Source organism: Falco punctatus (genome assembly GCF_963210335.1).
Source record: "Falco punctatus genome assembly, chromosome: 3".
In the NCBI taxonomy this organism is placed as follows: Eukaryota; Metazoa; Chordata; class Aves; order Falconiformes; family Falconidae; genus Falco; species Falco punctatus.
In genome coordinates, this window is record NC_137582.1 from 98,409,327 (window position 1) to 98,435,015 (window position 25,689).

General features: G+C 44.8%; 1 long non-coding RNA gene across 1 annotated transcript in view; it reads right to left on the minus strand.

The window, feature by feature from the left end:
* Positions 1-1,844: 1,844 nt before the first annotated feature.
* LOC308061190 overlaps positions 1,845-25,689 on the minus strand; it is a 32,137-nt gene continuing 8,292 nt past the window's right edge. The window contains exon 2 of the long non-coding RNA XR_013927117.1: positions 1,845-25,290. This is a non-coding gene — a long non-coding RNA (uncharacterized lncRNA). The remainder of the gene's footprint in view (positions 25,291-25,689) is intronic.

Below are 25,689 nucleotides of genomic sequence, written 5' to 3' on the forward strand. Positions count from 1 at the left end.
ACTGAAAGCTTGTTTTGCATGTTTAAGGTGAAATACAAACCCAATCAGGGTAAGATTGACTGAAACATATGCTACCATCGAGAAAATCCCAATATATTAAAAAAGTTATTTAATTGCTTGCTCCTATCCAATATCCTTGGTTGCCACTCTCAATTACTGACATTATTAGTCAGCATTATTCTGTTCAAAATGGAATAAAATATTTCCATTCGTTTTGAAGCAACCTAATCACTGAGAAAAAAGATGTTTGAGAATGCACTGAGTGGCCAGGTGAACACAGGGATTTGATTTTATTAATTGGCTATTAGCGTGAACTTCAACATTTTGTAAGCAGCAAGTGATGTCAATGCTACGTTTGTTTAGGCTCATAGCTGTTTGAACTGACCGAGCAACAATAATAAAGCCCTTTGTTTTTAGATAAACACTTTTTTTTCTCCTGCAGGGAGCTCATTTTATTTAACATGTGCCACGAACAAAATTCACCATGTTACTCCTAGTAAAGCATGTCTGTTTAAATCAAGTAAATTAAACGCAATTCCTGAGATTAAGAAGAAAGCGGCTGTATTTTCATTTGGAGCAGCTTGTTTTTTCTAGTTGATTTCGTTACAGTTCCCCAGCGTTATGTAAACAAATAGTTTAATCAGGAACAATGGTGGGGGAATCTTAACTTTCCTTTTTCCTCTATCAGTGGAAATAAATAACACGTAATAAAGACACTGTAATTGTGAAACAATACCATGCCAAAAAAAAAAACCAAAAAACAACCCAAAAAACCACAGTGATTACTTTTGGTTTTAGAAACATGGCATGAACCATGAAGTTCAGAAGCGAGGTTGCAGTATCGCAAAGACTTGAGTGTGGTAACCAGCCCCACTGAAGGCAGAACAGCAACGCACAGGCACGCAGGCTCTTTCCCTGCAAAAACTCCCATTAAGTCCTTGACATAGTTGAGAAACCACAACTGACGTTACAGTCAGCTACTCCTTGGGTTCCTCTCTCCAGCATGAGCAGCGTGGGTGAGCCATACCCTGGCACGAGTGGGAGCCCACGCGCACGCACACGTCGTCCAAAAGGACAGAGTCTCCTGTGAGCACTTCTACCTCAGGGAAAAGATGATGGGAGTAGATACGTGACTGATGTTAGTCATGTTGCTTAATACGCTTGTGGGAGGCAGCAAGATGCTGCTCTGATAAATGCCACGCAGAAACCCATGGATTTGAGCAATCCCTTCAGTTTTGCTCTCGGCGTTTCGTAGGAGCCTCGCGGGAAGGTGCAGTCAGTGCGTCGACTGGTGACAGCAGGAACAGAAATGGATCAATCTGAAACCCTGAAAATCTGAAGCCTGTAACCCAGTTCCTGCCTAAATTTAGCGTGGTGCACTGTGTGACAAGACACTGACTCAGAGGAGTTACTCATATGCTTAAGCCTTTGTAAAGCTGGTACCTTTCTGGGGAACTTCCAAGCTGTTGCCTTAAAAGCTGTCTATTGTTAATTTGTGTGTGTAGCTTCTCTGAGAAGGTTTCGCTGAAAGAATTTTGAATAGAAAGTGCTGTTAACATTCTCATGCCCAGCCCTAATACATCATTTCTGAGTATACTTCATCGCCACTTAAACACTGTGGTTAACTTACAGCTACATCTACAAGTTCTCGAATAAGTCAACTCCTAAATTAAGTAACTTTTTCTCACAGTGTCTTGAATGGGAGAGAAAAAATGTGATTTTTAAACCTCCCACAGAAGTGGTAAGCAGGGCCTGTAAACTTTGCATATGCTCTAAAACAAACAAACAAAAAAAACCTTGGAGAAGGCAATAGAGTTGTTGTTCCGTTCCCCCCCCCCCCCCCCCCCCAGTTTTCTTGTATTGTATTTAAACTTTAAAAATATCTGTATTGACCTGATGTCCTGTGGTTTTGCACTAAGGTTTCAGAGGTGAGCTCCAGGCTTTCTTGTCCCATAATCCAGTGGGGTGCGAATTCTTTATGTGGATGTTTTTGTGGATAGGTGTTTTAGACAAGTTAAATCATAAACAAAGGTGGAGGCTGATGAAAAATTGTTTTCCCCCTGACTCTCACAGTACAGCCTGTTCTCCAGCCATCCATAGAATCTTATGGAGAAATAAGAAAATCTGGTCTGCAAAGCAATAAAAAAGCAGCACATCCATTGTTTTTTTCCTGGCTTCTCAAACCTCTGAAAAAACCCAGGAATTCAGATTTTCTGTAATACAATGAGCAGGGTGGTTTATTTTCCAGATTTTTATGTTTTGTTTGAGTTAAAGGTTTCCTTTAAACTGAGGTGTCCTTAAACAAATCCAGGCACCCCATGTCCAGGGTACGCCCAGGATGCTAGACCTCCCTCACTGGAGGGCACCGCAGAATCTGAATAGCAGCTGTTTTGACTTGTATGCATTAACTCTGTCTTTGAAAGACATGTGCCGCGTCAGCACTCTACTAGTGCCTTCCATCAATTTGTTTAAAGATTAATCTTCCCTTTCGACAAAGGTAATTTTTAAACTTCAGAGCCGGGCAGTCCCTCTGCGCTGTGACGTGATGCAGGGGACATGGGCTGACACCAAGCAGCAGTGGCTCCAAGGGGCTGCTGCTGGTCCTGGGGGCTGGGGGGGACGGGACAGTGGCATTGCCAGGGACCAGCAGAGCTACTGTGGCCCACCCTGATCCAGGAGGGAGCCAACCGGGGAAGCCTGGGGACTCCTCAGTGGAGCCAAGCTGCCGGCTCATCTGAGAGGAGCAGGCAATGAGCTGGTAAAAATGACCCAGTCCTGCTTGAAGCTGCATTTTCACCACTGCATTATGGAGGGAAACAACAGAGAAATGATGGGCCCTTTTCCCTCAGGAACCTGGTTAATTGGTTTTGTTTAAAAAGAGAAAGAAAAGCAAAAAAAAAAAAAAAAAGCAAAGTGCTGACAGGGTATTGTTAGCTGGTGTAGACAGGATTTAAATATGTTTTATATCAGCATAGACGGCGAGGTTCATTCCCTTCTACTTTGTGTGCCCAGGGAAGGAGGGAAAGAAAAACAGCAGGATGAAACTTACTGATAGATTTTAATCCTTCCTGGACTTACTATCAGCTAGGCTCCTGCTACTGTTTACCCAGCTGAGGAGCTTTTTAAATGGGTGTCTCTGTTTGCATGGATCTCTTCCCATTGTGAATAAGGCAATGACTAGACAATGAGGCTGTTACAGAAGAAAGATGAGCTGGCTGCAGCCAACAAATCTTGCACTCTTCATTTACAGGGCTATAATTATCCAAAGTTTTAAAACACAATGCTATCTGCTGAAAGGGACCATCTGGGTGAAGACCAAGACATCCCAATTAAATGATTGATAAGCAGCTCATGTACTGGAGGAGCACACACCACCCATACATTCCAGTTCTAAAAATGACACTTGCATTAACAAACATCTTTAAGGAGTTCACATGCAGCGTGCACTGTGGGAGGGAGGAGATCGAGCGTGTTTGTGTGATTCAAAGTAACGCGGCGTAAATAAGATCAGCCTCAGGAGCAGGGTGGAAAACACTCCCGGAGCACCGTGGTGCAGCACCCGTTAGTGATTCGCATTAGTGATTTGCAGGCTCCCGTGTGAGGGCAGAGTGTTGCTGACCTGCAGGATGTTGCAAGGCAGTGTTAGCATCTGAGGAAGGGGGGGAATAACAAACCTGTGCTCGTGGGAGGCCTTTGCTTGCTAGGCAGGGGAACAGGCTGGCCATCAGCCTGCAGCAGCAGCAGAGCATAGATGTGAGTCTGGGATGGGCGCTGCGGTGTTGGAGAGATCTGCGCTGGTTTCCTCCATCCACCACACACTCCACCTTTGGCCTTGCCCAGCGGTTCTGTTTCCCATCTGCAATGACAAGAAGTCCATCTGTCCTGTTCTGGACCCACCAGTCTTATTGTAAGCTCAGCCCAGCCTTTGCAGAAATGCGTAAAACAATGCCTGACTTACTAGGGCCAGTGTCTCATTTGGCACTTTGTACCACAACAAAAGTGAAGGCAGTTTTGTCCCATAACACCTCCTAGTGCACATCGATACTCTTTTGCATCTCTTCAAAGCAGTAACTTGAGGCATGGACACGTGTAGGGTCAGAAGTCTGACTTGGGGTGCCTGTGGAAAAAATAATGTAACCAGCTGGGGCTGATTTGTGTTACAACAATTGCCCACTGTTGCCATCCCAAGGTTGTAAAGCCAGATGGGATTTTGTGTGATAACCTAAGCCGACCATAAGCCTTGCCTTGATTAGTCATTTTAATTTGCGAAATGCTCTGTCTTGAGTTTTAAGGTATGTTTTAGAAATCCAAGGATACAAAATTTTGTCTCTGTAGCATTTGTAGCGCCCCTGTGCCTAGCCACACCTCCTAGAGTCTGATGTGGCCTGTGGCCTCTCTCGCTAAATTTCTCTTTGACTATTGACTGTTCTCACCCCCTCCACCTATTTTATGCTACATAGATTGAGCCACATGTGTCTTTTAACCAGAATTATTTTCTAATGCTTTTTTCCTTGGCTTTTCTCTGAACTCATCTTGATTTACCAGCACAGTTACCCACAGATGGGCATTCGGATGGGTTGTGGACTTCACTCTCTGTGCCTAAAGAATACATGTGGTGGCATTTTTCATCACATTAGAAATGCAGGCTTGCAGGGGGTACTGTCTAAGTGACTTGTCATCTTCATTTGTGCTTCACTTTCCCGAAATCTTCCTCTTATCTGCAAGCTTTTCAAGTAAGTTTTGTTGTCATCTTTTGTTGTCTTGCCTGTCTGGCAAAAGTCAAATAGAGCAAGGACAGGATTCCAGCTGGGTCTCGATGGAAGCAAACCCACTCGCTGATGTTTTCTCCACTTGTTGCCATTCACGAGCCATGTCTATCTCATGTTTCAAATGAACCATAATAATTCCATTGTTCTAAATTCCTCATGAAAATATTGGTTTGGCATTAAGTTTCACAGAAGCTGAAGTGTGTTATATTACACCAATACTATTACTTTTATAAGCCAAAATGACAGTCTCATCAAAACAAAATTCGAGGAGAGTCAGGCAAGGTCTGTTTCACAAACTTGATTGGCATTTTTAATTATCTTCCCCTTAGTGCTTATTAATTGAATCTTGTATTGGGTTATCCATTATTTTATTTGGGCTGTCAGGATTATAGTTACCTGGGTCATTTCATTTACCCTTTTCTAGCACTAGCACAGCCTTAGCTTTCTTTCAGTCTAACTTCCTTCAGTGTAACAAGGGTCCTTGAAAATTTGCATTACGTAAACTTTTTGAAAATAATCAAATCCCCTTTGTGCCATCCCACTGTGTGTCACCTGTAGAAGTGGACATTCTCCATTGGATGAAGGAGTCAAGTTTGCTTCTGCGTTTCGAGCATCTTTTTAAAAAGTGATGAGATGAAGTCACTTTGAACAAGAGGTCTGGAAGTGCAAACATCCCCAGAACCCACACTGCTAAAACAACCGGGAAGCAAGCTCGTTTGGTGTAACCCTCTACAAGACAGTGCCCAGATGTAGTCAAGAGCTCCAGGACTGTCCTCAGTGTGTATGGAGATAGTATGGGTCAGGCTGTGCCAGGGTGGGCTCCCCCTGACCCCACACGTGCTCCAGTGCTTTGCATCTTAAATGCTTTGCATCCTGGGGGGCTTTGCATCTTAAAACTTTGCTCTGATGTGCTTTCACGCCACACTGTTGTGTATACAGCACCAGCCACACTGGGAAAATATGGCTCTGGGAGGCACCGACACCCCCAGCAGTACAGACAGTTTTGAAGTAATCCTGCCCCCCATACCACCCCCCACCACCTACCACCCCTCAAGGAATTACATCCCAGCATCAGAGGGCCTCCACAAGGTGCCAGCCCATGCCACACAGGTCCCTGACCTGTTTATATGTACCAGCAGAGGTGACAGCTACTGCAGCAGCAAATGAAGTTTAGAGGAGGCAAGTTCTTTGGTAGCCATGTCCCAAATCACTTAGGAGCTTAAATATGAATGTACTTGACTGCCATTTTATCCCAGGAACTGCCAGAAACCCAGGGTCCTCAGACCAAGACTATGTAACACGTTTAGTGTGTGAAACAAGGCCTGATGTCAGTATCAGGTACTAAAAGATGTTTCTGAATGATGACTGAATTTAACAGCCTTTTACGATGCATTGCACTAGCTTAATCTGCAGGTGACAAAGGCATTGATTAAGTGTCATGAGACCAATAAAAAAAGAGATCACACCTGCTTGCCAAGCCAGGTGTAAAAATGCAACCTCATGCAGAGCTGGGGCTTCAAGGTTTGAATGAGCTTTTAGGAAATCCCCTGTGTCGCAGTCTTAAAAAAAGCACGTCAGATCTCCACTTAAGGAAACACACAGGACCGCTGCGGTGTCTCCTAGGAGCTGCTTTCTCCAGCTGCAGGTGGCATTTTCATATGGAAGATACAGCTGTTCCTGTCCTCCCCCCAGCCTTTCCTTTCAGCTTCACGGAGCCGGAGGGATGTCAAGAACGACGAGTGCTTCTAATGATGGAGTAGGCAGGTGCCACTTCAGCACCACCTTCATCTTCAGGTCTGTATATCTTCATGGAGGAATCACTGCAAGCAGATGAACGTTGCTGTGCTCCTTGAGAAGACACTAGCTAGTAGGCTATGGCACTTCTGCTACAGAAAGTGAAGCCTGATTTTCTTAATCCCTAAAATTTTGGTGTCTCTCAAAAAGACAGGTGAAAAGCAACCGTAAAGTCAAATGAAATGCCAGCTATACCTCACTGAAATATTAACATCTTTGCTTTCTGCTTGATCTAAAAGAAACTTCATTTTCTTAATATCAGCAGTAGAGTGGTTGGGCCCATTGGCTTGTTGCTGTTATGGAGGAAAAAATATTTTTCATGTTGATCCAGTTGTTAGACCTTTCTGTTTTCCAGTGGTGAAACCATCTGAAAACACGGCATTTTCCTTACAGTGAGACCTAGACTTAGCTCACAAAGTCTGAACCCTTCCCCAGATTCAAGGTCCAGGTGGTTAACAGTGGGAGCTGGTTATACCCTCTTAGGCACACTGGAGTTTAAGGTGGTCTAAACACGGGTTTCATGTAGCAACCATAGTATTTGGATGCACTCCCTAATTCATGAAAGGCTTGGTGATGAGAAAGGGAGAAGTGCTTGTGTGCCAGCCTTCAGGTTTGTCTAGTTTGTCTTCAGCTCAGACTGGCTAAAGCATTTTCTGAAGGCTCAGCTGTGACCTGCCCATTCTTCATGCATTTAAGACAATTGCAAGGCAATTTCCTTCTCTGTGAAATACTTTTCTGTGCAGATAGACTATAGCTGGAATATATATTTTTTTCTTAGGCTGTTTTCCCAGACTTGCCTCAGATCCTCTCTTTCCTCCAGCAGTCTGTGATACAGCCTGTTTTATCTAATCTGATCTATCTCAACCTTTATGCCATGCTCATCCCCATGGTGCTTGAATGTCCCAACAACCTGCCTTTGTTGCCTTTCTCGCTCCATGAGTCCCACTCCTTCAGTCAAGAAAAACCCAGGGCACCCATCAGATAAGACCAACAAATCCAGCTTTGCCTGATAATTCTAATGTAATCAGCCTGTCCTGCAGCTTGATGGAGAAAAATACCTTCTGAGCTGGGTCCAGGAAAAAAAGGCAATGTCTTTGTGTCCTCCATCTCCTTTGGACAAGTTCTCACATGGCTTGGCTACCCCTGGAGACCGAGGCAGCAAGTAGGCTGAGACCTGCTGCTCTGGTCCACTCTTCTCCACCCTGTCGAAGGTTTGCCATGGACCAAGATCACTGCTGGACCTCCTGAACTTCCCCTGGCAGCAAGGGCTAGTGTTGGCCAAGCACGTGAGCTTGTCTCCCTTTAGTGGCTGGCCAGATCTGGGCTTACTCCGGGGCCATTTCTCTTGCTCCAGGAGTGAGGTCTGGGACAGTTGCTCCAGGGTTTCAGCTGGCTCTGGGATGGAGCCTGTGTTAAGAGCAGGTGGCTGCTGGCTTTCTGGCTGGGTGGCACTGGAGCTCATGAGGACTTTGGGTGCTTGAGTGCGTGTGGCCATGGCTATGCAATGCTTTAGTCCAATGTAGATATGACTTCTCAGGTGATGGGTTCCAGGAAGGTTAAGGCTTCTGAGGTTCTGCCTGGAAGTGGTGCCGAGCTGGAAGGGTCCCCTCGCAGGTGGCTGTCCTGACAAATGCTGATGGAGCATGTCAGTCAGAAACGAGCCGTGTCCATCTGACAGCCCCAAAATCATGGGAATCATTCCATGGGTGCCACTATGAGCATGAGCATGTTTCCACCTGGGAAATCCCTTGCACTTTTGGAGCTGAAGGTCCATGTTAATTGTAATATATGAAAAAAGCCATACAGTCATTTCTGGGAGTCAAGGGCAAAAGCTGAGGTGACAGTTGTCTTTTTCTGAGGTAATTTTTTTTAGGTAATAAACGACAATAAAATGACATAAGCCAAGACACTCTTTAATCTTTTAAGGGGGGAAATGTCTGGCAAGCTTCCCCAGTTGATCTGCTTCTCTTTCCTTTACTACACCCTGCAGCATACATATGTGAGTGGGAAAGCAAGGCACCCAGCGGTTCCTGCATGGAAAGGCTAATATCCCTACCAGTTACCTTCAAGGCCACTCGCTGTTACCGAGAGTATACTTCAGATAGCTTAAAATATTCTGATTTCACCGAGCAGAAGCAGGGAGAGGTGTACAGACTACCCCGTTTGTAGCAGGGCTGTCAGAGCTGAGTCTATGATGGGTGTAGAGCATCTTGCTGTTCCTCACTGTGCTCAGATCCAATTGTCCACTGAAAATGCAACTGTGGAAGAAGAAATGCCGGCACAAGATGCTGCAGCAAGCAAGCCTTTTGTTGTTATTTCACCAATTATTATTTCAGAGAGGGGACCTTGTAACTATGGGTCCTCAAGAATAAAAAATATCAGATGCATGCTGGAGCAGAAGCATTAGTGTTTGATTTATAGCACAGAAGCATTTTCCTCTGCTGCCAGGTGTCTCTTAAGTCTGAGCACTTCTTGCTTTGTTAGATGTATTCTCCTGTAAACACTTTGTTGCTGCAATTACATTTTCCCATGCTGGAAGTCTATCGCAAAGACTTTTTTTTCTGAGGCATTGGCAGATGGCAATTAGCACCCTTCATATTCTTTCCCCATAACTTCAGCAGTTTTTTTGCCTGCATCCACTTAACAGCTCCAGGCATGCCAAATCGCACGCTTTTGGAGGACTTGTTGCTAGTAGCAGATCTCTGATTCTAAATGCCTAAGTATCGTCTGAACTATATTTAGAGCAAGTACATGCCTGCCTATTCATGATCTTTTGTGTGTAGCCTGGACAGCTCGGTGCCAGCCTGCAGCATAATCAGCTTCTCCCTTAGCGTCGAAATTCCACAGCTCTTCAGAGAGGAAGGAGAGAGAAAAGGGTGGTGGGCAGGGAAATAAGGATAGTAATTAAATATGACTTAGGAAAAAAAATCCCTGAATAGCATATTAGCTTTGCTGATTTACTAATGTTATTGCTCTCTTTATACCAGCCGTGTAATTATTGCACACTCATAACTCCTATAGACTTTCTGGAGGGTTTGTACTCTATTGAGTGAGGCTGTGAGCATTGAGGGGTTGTTCTCCTTTTCCAAGACCGCTAAGAAAAGAAAGAACTGACGACAGTTCCTGCTTAAGAGGTTTTCCATTAACTCATGAGGCAGACACCTCTAAAAAATCCAGGTAGTTGTCCTACATCCCTGCACTGGAAAGACATTTGGAGCAACAAGGCCAAGCCTACAGCAGATGTAAGATGATATCAGGGTCCTTGGAATTAAGTTTAACTACAAAAAGGCTGATCATTACATTTATTTTTATCTGAACCCATTGGTGTGCCAAAACATGTAGGTAAAGCCTGAAGAGTTGGGACTTGATCACCTGGGGGAAAAAAAATTCCAACTTAGTAATTTGGCTTTGGCACTTACTGACTTGTATAAATGCTCAGAATTTATGGATTCAAAGCATCAGAATTTTCAAAGTCAGTTTTGTAGGTACTTAGTTCTGCAACATTAGAGCAAGATGTCTCTCCTGCGAGACACAGACAAATTCAACCAATTTTATTATGTAGTGGTAAATAAAAAGATTATCAAACCTACCTGCTTATTCACGTAGATAAAAATAAGTAAACTTGGGTTTATGATTGACTATAGTACTAATTTTTGTCTCACTTGTGAGTGTCTCTATTAAACTTCTGACTCAGCACCTCTTCACAGGGAGACAAACCTTAAGCATTTTCCTTAAAAAGCTTCTTAAATAATAACTGCATCTTCCCCTTGAACTTACAGTACAGTGTATAGGCAACAAAATACAAGACAAACCTTTTCATAATAGGTCATTTGCTAGTGAAAGAAAAATAATGGATAGAACCAAAAAGGTACCTGCTCTGGTTTGCTGCTGTAAAATTTTTCAGCCAACCTTGTTTAACTGGTCAAAGTGAAATCTTGAACCTACTCAGCTGGTCAAAGTGGGTAGATGGAGAAATGGGTGAAGGGCTCAATACCCAACCGCAGAGCATGGGCCCACCTTGTGAAAGCCCACAAATGAAAACCGACTGAAATGCGCATACCACTCCCAGGAAATTGCTCAATTACTAAATAAGAGCACATAACATGTCTACTTGATTTTACTTTTTCTAAATGTATTTGCAGTTGATTTGCTTTGAGAACCAGTGTGGACGTTTCTTTACCTATGCACCGTTGGTTCTCTTTGAGTGAAGTGCGATACTTTTTGCATCTTACTGGTTCTTATGGCGGCATTAAAATGGCTCTGTACTTCCACTGCTTCAGTGGTTGCGCTGCTGCTGGAGGTGCAACTGCATCTGACCTCTTCCAGCGCAGTGGATTGTAGGTACCAGCCTATACCAGCAATACAAGGCGCTGTGCCTTCAGCTGTAACAGACAGCTGAAGTTTTTAATTCCCTCTGAACAGATGTGTGGGGTTTTCCAGCAGAAGGGGGGTGAGGGGGGTGGGAAACAGCCTGAGTTTGCACTTTATACTACAGCCACCTTACTATTTATCCAATAGTTGTCACATTTGCTTCATTGCAAATTGAAGCTCTGGGAATTAAAGAGGGAGGATTTCTGTCTAGACCTTATTGTTGACAGTCTCTGTGGGACACGTCCAACGTCCTAGGGAAGGAGGTCACTTTCTTGAGTGCAGATGGAATAAGGTTGTAACATCTCCTGTTGGCCACATGCCATTTTCCTTCTGTCCTGCTTTGCTTGAGAGAAGTTCAATTTCTGTCTTCTCTGAGTTCCTCTGATAACATAATCTTGTTTGGAAGAGATAAGTATAGCCATTTCACTATTAAAATTGACTGTGTATGATTTTTTTGTGTGTGTGTCTGAGAGTCAGAAAATTGGACATGATTTCTGCGATGTGCTTTGGGAATGGTAGGCTATTGATTAATCTTCTGTCATACAGATTGTATTTGAAAACAAGACATGTCTATAATTCTTTTCTTGCTTGACATTTCTGAACCAAATAAATGAGTTTTATTTGTGTTTTTGGGATGAACTGTTAAGTAGAAAATGTTCTCGTGTTGTCCCCGGGAAAAGAACTAGAAATCCGCAGGTATTAGGACAGCAATCAAAGTGATTTTGTTTCAGCGATGTATGGCCCAAGATAAAGAAGTTAATTTGGAGCCTCAAAATGCTGAAGTTTATGGCTCAGTCCCATCAAGCACAATCAAGAGCAAACAATGAAGTCCTCACCTTGATCTGAATGCAGAAGGCGTTCTCAGCACTGCATGAAACAATCCATTTGATGCTAACCAGGAGGGTGCTACTCCACCACCAATGGGTGGCACAAGGACCAGGGACCATTTCTTGTATTCCCTATGGCACTTGAAGACTGCAGCATCCGTGTATGCTTTATGCACGTATGGTGGGGTATTTTTCCTAGAAATGATAAGTGATGGAGGTTGGAGTCATACTGCACAGATACTGTAACAAGCTTTAAACGTTCAGAAGTGGTTTTGTAAATGTACCAAATGCACTACATTATCTCGAGTTTTGCCTTAACGGCAAGCATATTGGCTGTTGTTCTGTAGCAAACTGTGTTGCAATTGTGGCAAAGCTCAGAGTCAGACTTCACAGAAGAGGAAGGTGGTTTTATTATAAAACAAGCAGATTTTACTTGCTCACAATGCCCTACACGCATATTCACAAGCCTTTTGAACTCTTCAGGAGCTTACAGTGAGTAGGAACTTTCATCTCTCTGTCCTTTCCTACCTCTATGAGTCATTAGGGTTTACTTGTCTTTCATTTCTGTGCCTGGGTGTCTTAAAGCTCCAGCCTTGTTCTTCATCACCATCTCTTAACTGCTGTCCCATTTTTAAGCAGACCATTGTTTTCCCTACCTGGGTCTCCTCGGAAGCTGCACATGGATGTGCTGTCATTTTGATGACCTGTGGAGCTGGGTGCCAGCAAAACCTTCTGTCATTCCTTCTGGTGCTTTCCCACCTTACCATTCCCACTCATTCTTCACAGGCCAACCTTAGCACTTCTATTCCAATTTTCTATGCTTGGGCGCCTGTTTTGAGTTTTATATTTTTTTCTTCAGTTAAAAATCTGCACATAATTTTCTTTGGTAGCGCAATACTTTTATGAAATAATGACAAATTGCTCAACTGTTTCTAGCATTTCCTTAACATCATGCTAATAACCCAGACCTCCAAAGTAACTGTCTCATAGGAGAGATCGTCCTGGTCCTGGTAAAAGCAGTCATAACGGGTGACCGGCCCTTCACAGCAGCAGCTTCAGTGTTCATCCTTCCACAACCTGGAAGTCATTTGAATCAAGACAGATTTGGAGATCTAAATCTGAGGGCTTGTTGTCTGAGTGGACTTTTGTCACCCAAAATAATAATACTTTCTGCTATCCTTGATAGTTGGTCAATAGGTAAGCAATCACTGAAGCAGTGAAGTTGAAAAAGCAGAGCTTCAGGAGCACGCTTTTTATCCCCTGGTCATCCCCAGGGCTGACACAAATGCAAAATGAGCGCCCTTGAATGAAATAATTTTGAGCCCAGAAGGGGAAGCTTCTAGTCTCTGAAATGAAATGCAAGTAACAAAATGTTCCCTGAGCCCACTCAGCTCAGGTGGCACTGGATGCCCATCTGGAAGGAGCTGAGCAAACAAAGGACCAGCTGCGTCATCTGCTGAGAGCAGGGTTATATATAGGGCTTTTTGGAGCAGGAAGAGGGGAGATTCATCCATTATTAAAACATAGATAATAGAAACTTTATGCCCCACTGATCTTGCATTAGACAACATGAACTGAAAGATGAGGTCTCTGCTAATTTAGTGTCTGGTCCTCCTGAGACCGGCTCCCATGTGAGGGGCGAGCAGACGCCACTTGTCTGCCTTACTCTGCCTGATCCCAACCACCTGAGAGGTCACTGCTCCTTCCCTGGCGATGGCCTCCTGTGACAGCTTCGCTTCACTGGAAGAATAAAGCTGTCAGCACCAGGCCATGGCCACAGGACGTGAAGTCAGGCAAAATTAAATGATCTCCACCCACACCAGATAAGTGCTTAATGCAAAATGCACCTCCGACTCTCCTTCAGCAAGCACCCTAACGACAGCACTAGGAGCAGCACTACTCGGTAAATAAGAGCAAGATGGAAAACCCCACAGTTAGCCTCTCTCTCTGGTGCCCCAATAATATGATATGACATGGTCTTTTTCCTATTAACCCATAGGCTTTGAGAGACTCTACCCTATACAATTATAATATAGCCGGTATAGCTACAGACAAGTAGAGGAAAGAATGCTGAACCGGATGGGGCCACTAATCCATGCCTGATGCCGATATTTGACCATATTGACAATATTTGACATATGCCAATATGTGATAAGACCTGCTAACACCCCCTCCCTCCAAACAGTGTGTTCAAGCCTCCCTGCGTTGAAGTTTCTCAGACCAAACAAAACATCTGCTTGGGATACTCCGTAATTGTGGGGTATTTGAGATTCAGGGATGGGGTTTTTTTAACATTTTATGCAATGAGCCAACACGTTTCCTCAAACTGAAACATTCGATTCTGTCCTGTGCAAGGCTAGATTTGTTTTGGTAATCTGTGATTTTGGCTAAGGTCCCGAACCACTGGCAACGCAAGTCCTCAGCAGCTGACTCTGTATGGTAGTTTTGGATAACAAAGCTTAAATAATGAAGTCCGTATCTTTCTCTTCAGTAGGAAAAATAAAACCATCTGAATGGTATTTAAAACAAAAATAGATTGAGGACTTGATCTACTGCAAAATTTGAAATGTGTTTCACTTATTTTGAGTATTTCCAGATATGGTGGTTTCAATTATTCAAGAAAATATGAGCCTGATGTTCAGATAGCAATATTGTTCACTTATTTTTAGTTTCAAGATTTTACTGAGGACAGTAGTAAAAGAATTAGAAGAAAACATCTACTTGTTTTTGTTTCTTATTCACAGCTCTCTTCTAAATGGCACAAGTCGAGCTTTGAGGGTGTTTCACTGAAGTGTTGCAATAAGAGACATTAATTGTACCCAGTGTATATCCCTTAGCAGCAACTACTATTTGAAGCATTTCAGGATGTAGGAACAGATCTCCCCCCTGTGATTAGACATAGAAAGCCTCCCTTGTTCTCTCGGACTGGTGTAAAACGGACTCCCACTGTTGTCGGAGCATCCCTGAACACACACTTTTCCTTCTCAGGGAATCATAATGCCGGAGTGCAGGCAGCCAGGAATGTTTCTTTGATTTCAGGAGAAGCAGAAACAACCCCTGTTGCACTGGTGGATCTTTCCTCCCCTCGTTCTGTATCTCTCTCAAGTTCTGAAGGATATAGTGTTTTAAATAATTGGCCTAATTTCAAGCTTCCTTTCCCACCACTCCCTTGAAAAAGTGTCTTGTCCTTACTCATAGTGACTGTGTGACTATTGCTCTCCTCCAGAACACATTTCTAGGTACTTCTCAGAGCTCTGGTGCATCTGAACTTCTTCCACTAATGCGTTAAATGATGTGCCCACAGCCATGATGTGCTCCTCCTTTCATCCTTTCCCCAGTGCACAGCCACGATGTGCTCTTCCTTTCATCCTTTCCCCAGTGGAAGAGGTGCATAGGTGGAGGTGGGATTTTGCTTTTGAGTTAGAGAGGAAAGGGGGACTGGGAAGGTTTGATCTTTATGTCTTTTTCCTTTTGTTAATATTGATTTGTAATGAGTCAATTTTGAGAAGGCAAAGAACTGAAAAGGGATAATGCTGGTCCTTAGTCCCTGCTGAAGTGTATCCCCCCATGGTAGACAGCCTCTCGTAAAAGTCCATTGCCTGCACAGGAGGCAGACAGGGCAATGCAGAGAGGTGCAGTTCTCCTGCATCTGCTCAGGATGTTACATACCCACGCAGGGCCACAGCCCTGGAAGGACCGTTGGGATTATTTAGATATTTTATGCCATGTGACTTTGCAGACTGGCCGGCAGGTTTGGTCACTCCCCTAGCCAGTGTCAGTAGGAAAATGCGCTATAACGTGGTGCACGAGCTGTGGTTTCCAAAGGGCCAGCGGGTCCATATCCGCTGCAGTCCGTGGGTTAGGTGGAAAGGTGTTCCTCACTCTACTGGTAGATGCTGCCCAAAGACAACAGAGTCAACACACACTCCCAAAACCTCCCGAATTGCCAACTGGCTCAGCCAGCCATGCACAGATAGTGACAGAGGGACCAGCCCAGCCACCTGCACCCAGCAGGGTGGAAGCTTGCTGTGGTCTCACACCGTCTGCAGAAAACGCTGTTGCCCATCTCCCTACGGCATGTAGTGAGTTGTCTGCTCTTGCTGAGCCCTTCCACCATCCTCAGGGGTCAGCTGCAGGTGGTGGCAGGGGGGAGTGTGCTTCACCTCACCTCTCTGGGAAATGTTACAGTGATAATTGTCAGCCTCCATAATTGGTTTTATACCCTGTAGGTTATTTCCAAAGGAGAAAAAAAAATGGTTGGAAAATATTTAAAACAAAATAAGGGTTAGCCTTGACACATGGAGAACTCAAAAAGCAAGGGGAGAAACATCTTGGCAGGCTTTGTCAAGGTTGCCTGTGGCTCGGTGCAGAATCAGAGGCATTAGCAAGGATAAAAACCTGGTCCAGTCTCTGTTTCTGACTTCCTCACCAATGCAAGAACAACATGTTTTCTCGGATTCCATCCTTTACCTCTGTGTTTGGCAATGGGGTGATGGCAAGCAGATAAAAACCACCACAGCAGGATATCTCTTGTTATCGTCTTCACCTTCTAGAAGAAAACCTTCAATTCTTACGGAGTCTGTTTTTATTTTTTCTCATTTATGCAGGCAAGGGGAAAAACCAAAACAAACAGAACAGATTCTTCTTCCCCAGATAGAAAGGTGATTAACCAACACCAGTAGCTGCCAAGCAGGTGTGTACATCAGAGATGATATTGGGGTAGAGAGAAGCTGCCAAAGTTGCTCATTTGTCCATATTTTTAGTATTTTCCATGTGATTAATTAAGGATCGGGTCTTTTCCGTGCACATGAAATTTCCTTTCATAAACCGGTGAAGTTTTTCCACAGACTGAAGGCCAATTCTGATCTCATTTACACCTGTGTAAACCTGGACTAACTCCACTGGAACCTGTCCATCTAATCTAACCTGCCTGTTTTCAAGCATGCTGGGCATTAGGGTATCTGAGCACCTATGCTTATCCCCAGACTTAAACCGGTGTCGCTGGGTTCAGCCTTACTCACCATGTCCTGTCCTTCATATATAATTTATCAGCCAGAACGATGTTAGGTGATTTGCACTCTGAAGTAATCATCACTCGGGCAGCAAGATGATGGATAGGTGGAGGGAGAGCAGATGGTATAAAAGATTAATCAAAAAGCGAGAGTCTGTGCCACTGCCGGTCCATAGCTAAAGATCCTCTTGGGTGTGAAAAATGCTAGAATAATGGTGAGGTATTTGTCTCCTGAATTTGTGCTATTACGAGGAAATCCTTCCACGCTGCACAGGGCTGAAAAGGCAGCTGAAAAGGTTTTTGTGACCTGGTGGGCCAGGTCTCACCGCTGAGCACGGCTGCGTCAGTGTGGCTCAGCCTCCATTGCACTCCGGCACATGCTGCCTTCTGCTTCCCCCTCTTGCATGCCGTTTGCTCCGGCACAAATGCAGCCCAACGCCATTCCTCCCTGGCCATCGTTTCCCATTAATTAGCACCGCCGCTCTCCACGCACAGCCTGCTCTCTCCCTTGCCACATCACCTCTCTCGCCTGTCTGCTTCCTCCTTAGCTGGTTGTCTCCTTCCCCATCCCATCAAACCTCTTCCCTCTGGATGGAGCAGGCATCAGCACTGCTACAAAGCTGCTGCTCTGCTCCCTCTGGCAGTGGCTTTCCCTGTGCCTTTCTTGCAGCCTGATCTCCTTCCATCAAAGATGCTTTACCTTCCCCATTTGCATCCCCTTTCTCTTCCCAAACCAGGGCAGGCCAAATGCCAGGCTGGACCCAAAGCCAGGCCAGAAGGAGGCACGGTGAGGGTCAGGACAAGGAATTAGGAAGCCAGCCCCACCATCAGCCTCACCATCCCCACTGCCACTGCAAAAGGCAGAGCAGAAACCGAGGCTGATGCTGTGAAACTAGACCTGGCCCTGAGATTTAGGCAGGACCAGTGGAGAACCGCTGAAAGTGGTAACAAGAAAAAGCTGCGAGTGATGTGGTACACTAGACCTCAGCCAGCAGCTCCCGCTGGAGCATGGAAAAACAGAGGGGAGAGGAAAGCGTGGATCTCATACCTATGGCCCTGACTGTTAACTCATCAGCAAACGCTGCAGCAGCTGCTATTTGCACAGCTTTAGGGCAGCGAGCGGGTCTCCCGCTTTGCTCCAGACATCAGTGTTGTTTCAGTCACTCTCACGTAGCCTTAGCACTGTGGCATGCTGGACCGATGCCCTCAAAGCCTGTCTTCATGGCACGAAGTGCAGTAAACTTAAGATTGTTACTTGTATTGGGCCACTCATTGCAACTCTGTTCGAGCTGGTAGGCGTTAGTGTGAGCCAGAAATGACTACACCTCAAATTTGTTTTAAATTAAAGCTTCAGTTTTGCAGGAACTTTTTATTGCCCCAGGCCAGAAGAGGGGTGGAATGGCATTCCAGCCTTCCAACATAAACCTGAGCTGGGCAAAGCCCACCGTGTGCTGGCTGTGCAATCCTCCTGCAGCGCTTCCTGTGCAGCTATTTAATTTGGTTGCCGTTGGCCAGCTTTAAAACCTGGGGTTTTAATCTGCTGTAAATTGGTGCAGCTCTACTGAAATGCGGTTTTCAGCCTGTGGTCTGTCGATCCCTAGGGGCTCTGTGGACTGCTTCAAAAAAGCCTGCAAAAGGTGACTAAGAAAAGCAAACCCTACTGTCAATAGGCTTAAATTGCCAATACACGGGCCTTTTTCCTCCAGCCCACCATTCCAAGGTGCCAAAAAATGAAAACGACTGAAGGTCACGAAAGGAGTGCTGTTTTACATGCGCTGGGGATCTGTGCCTGACTGTTCATTCAGCAAAAAATGAGTTTTAAAGAGGTGATCAGGGGTAGCATCAGCAAACGTTACAGCTTAGGCTCAGAGTTCTGTGAGTATTTGTTAAAGAACTCTGAAAGCAGCCTACAGCGCTGCCGCTGCCACCACCTACCTGTAAGCTGGTCTGGGTGAAGAGTAGGGGATAACAAAACACAATTGGAATCATTTGAGTACAATACTTAGGAAAACTGTTGTTCCAAATACTGTTTCAGGAGACCTATGCCCATCTCCAGAATGAAAAATGAGCATTTGAAATAATATTTTAATATGGTTTTATGTAACATAAGCTCAGCTGAAAAAAAAATGCATCTAACCTCTTACTAACTTAAAAGCAGTAAAAGATCTTTCATTCATTTCCTGTAGTGCTACATAATCTTCCGAGTTCTGCGTATTATATGTGTTCTTTGCAGTATTTTATTTATTCTTCTCTTAGAAGTGGCTAGAAGATACATACACTGTTTCAGTAAGGATTTTGAGATTCACTGTTGTTCTGCAGAGCAAGAAAACACTCAGAAAGAAAATTCGGGATTTCTGAAAGCAACAGTTTCCTCAAAGATGTCTAAGCAGCTTCCTTGGAGGCTGCCACATATGTTCTTGTGTTTCTTCCTAATTGTAATTTTAAAATATTACTTGATTTTGTAAAGCATTGTGATTTCACAGAACTGCGTGTTCCAGTGGAATAGGGCACTGTGCAAACCTCTTCAAACAATTCTGTTTCCTTATAGCACTCTGACCATAGCACGGACAACTGTGACAGACTCAGAGCTAGATTCAGATGCCTAACAGAGGCTGGTGCTGTTTGGATCTGGAATCTAAATTCTGTTGGCGATCAAACTCAGGTTATTCTGCTGATATTCTCCAGCACCCAGAGCAGAAAAAAAAAAATTTTCTTGCAGCGAAAGTCTGCCCTCCAAGTCCTGCTCACCAGATTCGAGCAAGTTCCAGTGAGTGCACTGAGCTACATGCATGCGGTGGTGCTGGCAGGGCTCAGCCCTGTGTGAGGAAACGATGGTGCTTTCATGAAGCTGAATTTCCTCCCTCCCTTCATTAGCACTGGGTTGCAACTCCTTGCTTCGTGATTTGCCTCAGTCTTTTCCATTCCCAGACTTCAGGGAGAAACGTGGCCTCCCTATAGCCAGTCATTAATAAGTAAATACACTTTTTTGAAAAGCAGCTGGAAGATTACGTGAGTAGCAGGACCTGATGTGCTCTGCCAGACGAGGGGAAAGCGAGCGAGGCTGCTGCAAAGGGAAAACCATTTTGTAGCAGTGATTCCATCTATGTTCTGTCTTTAACCTTTCCCCTCTCTGAACGTTTGCCATGTGCAAACGACATGCATTTCATATAGATCTAAACCATGCCATATTTTTATATAGATCACCTATGTGTAGTGAGTACCGTCTATTGATGAAAAGCAGAGGTCTGTGTTATTTCATATCAACATATGATCTCAGCAGTATCTACAACATATGCTGCTTACCATAACGTTTGCATGTGCATCCATATGTTTTTGTTCCACTTGGGTTATCGTAGAGCCTTAGGGCCTACCCCATTTGCGTGTTTGGCTTAGATGGATGCAAAACCACCATATGAAAATACAATCATGGAGGAAAGGAAAGGGGACACTTGAAAAATATAGATCGTCTTCCTGCTTTCCTGTCAGTTCTCTGCCTGCATCTGTGTTCATATGCACGTGCTGCTGTCACAGGTTTGCCTGGATTTACTTTTCAGGACAAACAGTCCTAAAGCTGCATCTTGCAGTACCACATGAGGCAGTTCAAAACACGGTGCCTAAGCTTCTTTCACTTGAAATACAGGTGGGGATTCCTGTTTTCCTCTCCCTTTGCTTTAACTTTTTACACTGTCAAATGTGCAGCTACAAGCTAATTTTGCCATCCACATGTACATGAATACTGGCTTTGGAGGCTACAGGGTGGCAAACTCAGAGGATTTTCTCTTCATGGAACAGATGCATTGACAGTTCATAAGTTATTCATGCTCACTGCCCTCAGGGATCCATTTATATAAGCTAGAGAGATATAATGGGTGCCTGCCTATCTCATATGCCTGCCTATCATATAGCCCCCATAACCATAATTGTATACCAATTTATACTGTATCATTGTCACAACATGCTTTTGAGGAAGGGACTTGCAACTGGTTCCAGTTTTCTCAGGGCAAAAAGGGCCCTGGGGGACTTGAGCTGGTTGACCCACATCTCAAGAAGTTCATCCTGGCTCTCTGAAATCCCAGACCAACTCTGTCATCTGTTGGACCTCTGCTACCCTCTGCGCCAGGGTGTGTAAAATCTCCTATCAAACCCTTAACCAACAGAAATCAGCAGATCCCAGCTCGGCTGCCACAACTTCAGCTCCAAGCATTGACCTTGCCATTAAACCCCAGCTCTTTTTTTAAAGGAAGATGCCGTGTTCAGCATGTCCCACCCAGCCTTTGCTTCCCCTTCAGCCACCACTGAAATTTGCAGCTGGGATGGGTCATAGGTCTTAACATCTCCATCACTGGCCAGAGGTAGTGATAGCAATTTTTCAGGTTCCTTTGGTTTGGTTTGCATTTTGTAACATCTCGAATACATTATGCAAAAGAAATGTATGTTCAGGTGCCTTCTTACTTAATACATGTTTCGTGCTACATGCATCATTCCCTGTGCTTTATTTACTGTTGGATTTGCCCGCTTGTCTAAATCAGCTGTGGATGTCCGACTTCCCATTTATACAGAGCAAGAGATGTGCTAGTTATCTCTCAGCCTGGCTGGGCTGCTCCTGTGGAAAAAACTCTAGGGAAAGCTGTGGGTGCACTGTTGAATTAATCAGGAGGAGGAAGTGTTCTTGGAAGAGGCAGCACTTCCTTTCATGCAGGATAAGATGTGGCCAGATGCCAAGGGTGGGGAATGGGGGCACGATTCAAGTTCTAGATAAAGGAGGAAGTGTTTTTCCCCTGTAAAGATGAAGCATTTTTCTAAAACTTGATTTCTTGCGCTGCTTGGAAATCAAGCCGTTCCACCCTTCTCTTTTGCTTTATCTTCTGCTTCAGTTGCAGATTTTCCCTCTTACTCAGCAGTCCAGCCAGTAGAAATGAAATTTCCTTCCTCTTTGAAGCTTGCAGATGCTAGATGCAGAAAAGGGCAGATGAAGGAAGAGCTCAGGCCATGCCCGTTTTTGGTTGCAATTTATCCCCCCAGGCGTGGGTGACAGAGAGGAGCACCATGGCCCTTTCCAGCTTTATGCTCGGTATTACACTACTGGCGTCATCAGGATTTGTTCCATGCTCAAATTTAGCCTCGTCGCCGTTATTTGCTGAAGATCAATAATCCACAGAAGTATGTATGTGTGCATATGCACACGCACGGAGGGATTTATGGAGACAGTAGTGTGTTTCATTACTCCAATCACTACCAGGTGTTTAAGTGTAATAGGGTTACAGCCGGTTTGATATTTATACAGCAGCAGGACAAGAGTTCTCACCCGCCGTGTAAATCCATTTGACTTTGTAACTGTGTGACCGTAGATCTAATGACGTTGCCGTTTCCCACCCACCCCCCATCGCCTTGCTCTCGTTGCCTGCCCGGATAGATTTCCTTTCATTTTCATGCAGAGTATGTCACCGTTTCATAACTCGGTAAATCAGCTTGCTCTTTTGATTCCTCCCACCAGTGCAGCTGTACATCAGAGCAGAGTCCCGTGTCCCCCGGGGTGGGATGCCTGCTGTGGCAAACGAACGAGGAAGCCACCCGAGTTCTGCGCTTCTATTTACTTAGCCTCCGTGTAAAAACACATATACGTGGGGTTTTTTTTAAGCGCGCAGACATCCGCCAGAGCTAGCATTGTTTTCATTGATTGCTGCCGCTGGAGCTCTGGAGGCAGCAGTACTGATCCATATGGAAACAAGGTTTCCATAAATCTGTCAGACTTGAATTCTCTTGCAGAGCCTCATCCGGTTGCTTGCTCCTATTTTCTTTCCCGTGTTTTCAATTCCTGATTGAGTCAAGTTCAAACAAGCCACTTATTTGGCAGTGCCCTTGAAATAAAGGTCTGGTTTAATTGTGCCTCGGAACGCCTGGGAACATAAGGTTTCCTCATGCACTCGGAAAAAGTATAGTTGCAGGTACACGTGCATCTGCTGTCCCATGTCCTTTGGCACACATGGGGTAGAGCTCTCCGGCATACCTCTTTTTAGCATGCGGGGGCTGAGAGCTTTTCAAAGCCAGGGATTAGACCCTTTCTTCTGTTAAGGAGTGGCTATTAGCATTTGATGCCTTCTGTCCTGCCTGCTGCTTTTATGCTCCATTGGCGCTGTTTCAGAAATGACATTATCATGGGATTGAGCAGCTCAGGGGATTGAAAACAGGCGGCAGAGTCTTTCCCCTCCAGGTCAGGAGTTCATCGCTGACCTGGGCTAATACTGGCTGAACATCATTAGCATCTGAAATGAGTTAGGGATCTTCTTCCCAGTCCCTACCAAACAGGGATCTCATTGCTACCCAGCACAAAATTTTGCTTTACTGGACATGCTCTGAGGGTGCTGCAAAGACACCCACAACTAGAAACTGGCCTTTCAGAGGTGGTGCCAAGGCAGACTGGCCAGGTGGTGCGAGCATCATGTGTTGGTGTGTTCTCCGCCATTGTCCCCTCTTGGTCTGCTACCAGCAACGAAGTTACTTGCACAGCCTTGGGCTACGGGGGAAGCCTCATCGTGACATTGCTGAGGGACACCATGAAGAGTGGGAGACTATGCTAGACTGAGAGGCTTGTTCGTAAGCAGAGGTATTTGCAATGTCTGTGTCCAATAAAGCAAGAGGCTTTAGATTTTCACCGCCTGTTCCTGTGTTTCTGAGGAGGATTATCACTGTGAATTAGAAGGAAATCATGTTAATTCATTGTCACCTTTGGGCATCAGAAGATGATGTGGTGACAAAATAGGAAAGAATTTTTTTCTTCAACTGGAGCAAACCACATGATAGAGAATTTGCTTTCCATATGATACAAGATGCTACATAGATACCACATGCCTGACCTGCTCTAAAACCATCTGTCATCGGCTCTCGGCAGCACCCATTTATCTCAGTGGAAGATCTCCTCCAGTTGGTTTAGTGGCCTGCCTGTTTATGTTCATAAACCTAACAGCACCGCAGCTGGCTTATGCAGCTTATTAGGATTGTTTACTGTATTTTGTTGTTTAATCGGAAATACTGATAAGCAATCTAAAAACTAGTGGCTTTTTGAAGCCTTTCATGTAAGAGTGGCATCGGCGTGGAAGCACAAAATCCAGACTTGCAAAGATGCAGCTGAGGGCTCTGTTGTCTTTCACTCTTCCCTTTATTTTTGCATTTTTCCCCTCAGGAACACAGAGTAGCCTTTGAGTTATTCAGCCGTGGTGGGTTTATTACATGACCTTTCTATGTCTAAGGAGGTTTATTCATTTAATTTCTACAAAGCATTCATACTTCAGGTTACCTTCTCTGGCAAGCACCAGGGTGTCAAAGCTGGTGCATTGTGCCATGGTGCATTCCTGCAGCTATTCTGCCCTCCCCTCCTCTCCCCGGCACTGAGCAGTGAATCTCCAGCCAAGCTTGCTTGGTAGCCCACCTTCACGGAGGTCACCGTGTCCGTGGGTGGGGACCTGCCGAATACAGTCTGTCATGGAACCTGTCACTCGGTATGAATCAGCTGGTGGGAGAGCTGGAGTAACCTCTGGACAGCCGTGCAAGCAACCACATGACTCATTCCTGGCACGCAGGAAGGAAAGGGGTGGAAGGAACCCAAAAGCTTTCTTCGGGCTGCGTCACATGTGGCCGTACAAGACAACTCTACCCGGGCAGCAGGTGGCTGTTTGCCTTGCCCCTGCCTTTTCCTGTAATGCTCCCCCCATGTGCGGTACCGGCCTCGTCCCCAGGTACTGTGCTACTGTTTCTTCCCTTTTAATCCTCGCTGAAGAATCAGTTCTCCTGTGATTACCGCAGGAAATGGAACAAACTTGAGTAAGTTTTTGAGTTCTCTGCCCACCCCCTTCCCCTTCTGTATTCTGCACATCTGCCTATTAGATTATAAGTGATTTGTAGAGAGGCTTAGCTTTGGCTGGAGCCTTGTACATTGTCAGCTTCATTGTCATCAGTAAATGCACACTTTACCCAGGCTTCTTGCTTTCTTCTTTTCCTTTTAAAAATGAAAAATCCTTTGAAGCTCTAAAATAAAACTACAAATCCACAAAGGTTTAACTGCAGTGCCTTAAACAGGTACTTTATCCACTGTGCTGTTTGAACTGTGGATACTAGCATTTGTGACAATCTAACAGCGATGCTTTGTCCACCAGAGAAAGCCTAATTGCTCTCCATGACGGCAAATAAATCCGCAGAGATTTTCGAGTTAAAATTTGGATTTCAGACTAGCTGCGCTGTACGATGCACAGCACTACCTCCACAACACAGATTTGTAGGCACATCCAATTTCCTGGACAAAGCCATGTGTTGCCTTTTTGTATTAATATTTATTGATTTGTTTTCTCTAATTGGGGTACTTGTCAAAAGGACATTTGTGTGTTCCGAAAAGAAAAGCAGATACTTTACACTGTGACAAGTTGGGGTGTCGCTGTGAGAATCTGGTGTAACAAGAGAGGAGTGGCCAATTTATTCATCAGGGAATTAATCTTGATCTTGGAAGATGTGCTCCACTTCAGATTTCCTGTATGAATATGAAAAAATCCTTTATTCATCAGGTGTCTTTGGGCACTTCAGCATGACTTAGGTTTGGTTCCTGAGGAATTTGGAAATCTGGGCCCCCGTCTTTCCTTGCCTAAGCTCCCCGTATGAAAAAGCTTGCTTTGTCCAGCAGGAAAGCAGTTCCTGAGTGACTATCAGTGTTTCGCAGCAAAAATCAGGCTTTGCACTGAGGCAATGCTTTGCTGTAAACAATCCCCAAATGTTGCTGGTTTAGGGTCATTTTGAAATTCTGCATGATGGCAGAGCAGCTTGCAAGGGTATATTTAGACAGTTCAGGGCTGCCTTGAAGCTGAGTGGGAATGAGGGAGCACCTAACCATGAGGCGATGCAACCACTTGAGGCTAAAGCAGAGCCCCAGCAG